This window comes from Macrobrachium nipponense, chromosome 33, assembly GCF_015104395.2.
Source record: "Macrobrachium nipponense isolate FS-2020 chromosome 33, ASM1510439v2, whole genome shotgun sequence".
Classification (NCBI taxonomy): domain Eukaryota; kingdom Metazoa; phylum Arthropoda; class Malacostraca; order Decapoda; family Palaemonidae; genus Macrobrachium; species Macrobrachium nipponense.
In genome coordinates, this window is record NC_087219.1 from 5,926,905 (window position 1) to 5,930,375 (window position 3,471).

Genomic DNA, 3,471 nt, shown 5'->3' on the forward strand with positions numbered 1-3,471 from the left:
CAATAAAAACATGATGGGAACTCCAATACTCATCTCTGACGATACTAATAATCCTTGTAGGACCCCTATGAGAAGAATCTCAGAGGCAACAGCCTCCGCAGAATTTCATACTGGGATCCACCTCTTTAGTATTATAACCTCTACCACCTTCCTGGAAGTTGCCATTAAAAGGCTTCCAAATTGTCCCAGAAGAATTGTTGCTGTTGTGGTCAAAAGTCTTATGAGAATCCTGCGGCAAACATTCTATGATTTTTTAGAACAGCGCATAAAAGTACAAATGGAAACACTGGAGGGCTCCAACTAGTCACATCCCAATGTAGCTTCATTAGTACATAATTTAATACCCTTTTTGTAAGGACCTGTTTGAGGAGCCTGTTGTGGTTAAAAACTTATGAGCACGCCCACCAACAGAATTGTACAAGAGTACTGCCTTTTGGGAAAAGGGGAATTTAGGAAACAAAAACCTAAAACTTCCCCAAATTAAAGTGATCCAAGACAGATAAACATTGAACATGCACATAGTTTGCCAAATTTTCCGAATAACTACCATTGCCCTAGTGTCTTCAATTGCTCTAAAAGGGATTTAGACAACTATAGATCTGAAAGATGCATACTGGCACATCTTTGTTGCTATTCCCTTCCACCATTTCCTAAGGGTTTGGATAGGAAAAGATATGTACAGGTTCAAAGTCATGCCCTGTGGGCTAAAGACTGCCCTAAGATTTGACAAAGTTAGTAATGGTAGTTCTTCGAGAAATCAGAAATCCAACCATAATAGCCCACATAGTAGATGACTGGTTGATCTGTGGCCCACAAGAAAAGTGCGCTTGAAAAACCTAAACGCAGTGGTCAACTGACTACAGTCAGAGGGTCTTATGATAAATTGGCAAAATCCCACCTAACTCCCAGCACACACTTTTAGTAGCTGGGACTGTGGCTGTTGATATACTTTTCACAGCTTGTTGTCCCTCCCCATCATACTCAAAAAAGAATAAGGGATGTCCTCAAAACGTGCCTTTTACAGCTGTTTCCAAATGGCAACTAGAACGTATGCAACAAATGAATATGAACAAATACTAGCTATTGCATGCAACAAACAAGATGTGAGACTGACTTAATCAAAAGATACTTCGGCCTTATTGCAGAAGAAATCTCTGGCAATATGGGTCACTGACTCCTAAGTACATATGAATGACAATACATACAGATGCCTCATTGACAGGTTAGGAGGACGTTGGGAGGATCGTCAGGTGGCTGGGAGGTGTTCAGCTACTCTGAGGAATTGTCGTATCAATTTCCTGGAGCTGATAACTGTCTTTTTATCTCTCAAAAACTCAAACCTCCTAAAGAGAGACATTTGATTGGTTCTCGACGACATGACTGCAATGTCCTATATTAAGATGTCAGGATGATGCGCACTTCCTCTCAGTATAGTAATCCTAGCCATCCATCAATGGGGCAAACAAGGAAGTGGTACTTGTCTCCAATTCACCTTATGGAGTCTCTCAATGTAATAGTAGACTCCCTATCAAGGAATATCACAGCCTCAACAGAATGGAGTTAGACAACCACTCTTTTTTTCAGAAAATAGCCAACATGCTTTCACAAATGGAAGACGATATACCCTTTTCCTCCATTGTTCCAGGTTTTGAAGGAGTGGGGCAAACTTCTAACCTACTAAGGAACAGCTTACTTAATAGCCCCAAATTGGCCAAACAGGCATTGGTTCCTATTACTTTAACAATGGTGAGGAGATAAATTCCAAAAATGTCTGCTTTTTTATTCCGGTCAGTAGGAGGGAAACTTGTATAAGGTTCCTCCTTTCTAAGCCAAGACCTTCATGGGTGGATTTTCTTAAATATTGTTTAATAGTGTGAAATTACTTGCCCAACATTGCTAGGTAACTAGTGCAAAATTACAGATTTCATATATCTGGCAATACCAGTATGTATGGAAGATAAAGTTACATTACCATACCAAGAGACTAGTAAAAAATTCTAAGGAAACAACTTTAAAATTTCTTATCCATTTTTGACGACAAATGCCCTGCAGTTACAACAATCATGGAATAAAAGGCAGGATTAGCAGAACCATTGTTTTATGATACTGTGATTTGACTCTAGTACTGGGTGTTATGAAATTAGAGACCCCCCTCCACAGAACAAATGGAAAGTTATGAAGTTGTCTGCTATAGCCTCTCTCCAAGTACATTCGCTTAAGTTTCTATAAAGCTATTTTTCATTTTACATTTCTTGTATTTTCAGACTGAGTGACGGAGTTCGATACAGGCATGGCTAACGATCAGAGGAAATCAGATGGATTGACCGAATGCTGGCTCATCCTTCATTTCACTTTCCTGGATATCTAAATACACTAAAAGAGATGAATCCTTTGTTAAAAGAAACTGGAACAAAAACCCATGAATGTCATCACGAAAAGAGTAAGATTCTTGGAAGGCCTGAAATCCTTTCTCAGCAGTCAAAAGACATCATAGCTGAGGCAGTGGGTAGACCAAGAAAGTCTTTATGTAAATTGGCACTTGAACTAGAAACAAAAAGGGGAAAGAATAGAAGTTATAGTGCTGTATATTGTGAGTTGAAAAAATCTGGTATCAAGCCATTTCATGTTATCAGCAAGCCCAACATCACTCAGCAACAGAGAGAAGACCGTGCATGGTTTTGTGGTTCATTTCTTAAAGATTTGGATGAAGCTGACTTTCTCCATGTTGCCACATCAGATGAATTCTTCATTTACACAGTCAGGAAGCCAAATCATAAAAATGACATAATTTGGGCTGCAAAGTTGGATAATATCAGCGATGACGTGCACTATTGCCAAGTTGTGAAATTTCCTGAATGTTTGGGAATTTTTCTCTGTTTCACAGCCAAACAGGTAATGTGGATCATCAAAGAAAAAGGAAAATCATGGAATAGCAAATACTTCAGAGAAACTGTGCTTACTGGTGGAGTATTTCCTTTCCTCAAAGATCCTGAAAATGTGTTATCTGTTGAAGAAGTCACATTTTTGCATGATAAGGCACCATGTTTCAAGGATCTTCAGACATAGGAGCTGCTTCAAAACAGTGGTATCAATTTCTTCTTGTCAAGCGAATTTCAAGGTAGCTCCCCGACCTTAATGTGTGTGAAAACATTGGTAGTATCTTAAAGGATCGTGTTGAAGCACACACACTGAACTATGATGGTATACCAAGCCACGACAACCTGCAAAGAGAGGTGACCAAAGTACTCAGGGAAATGGAGTTTGAGTCTCAGCTTTTTTGCAATTTGCTGAAATCATACCCCTCAAGAATGCAGGCTGTGGTACAGGCAGATGGAAGCCACACAAAATATTAAATACTCAGAGAGAAACTTAAATAAATGCCTGTTCTGAATTACTTTTGTTTTTGTCCATATCAATTTTAGTTTATGCTGTAGAGGGGGGGAGGGGGGCTCTTATGTTGAAACACTCCGT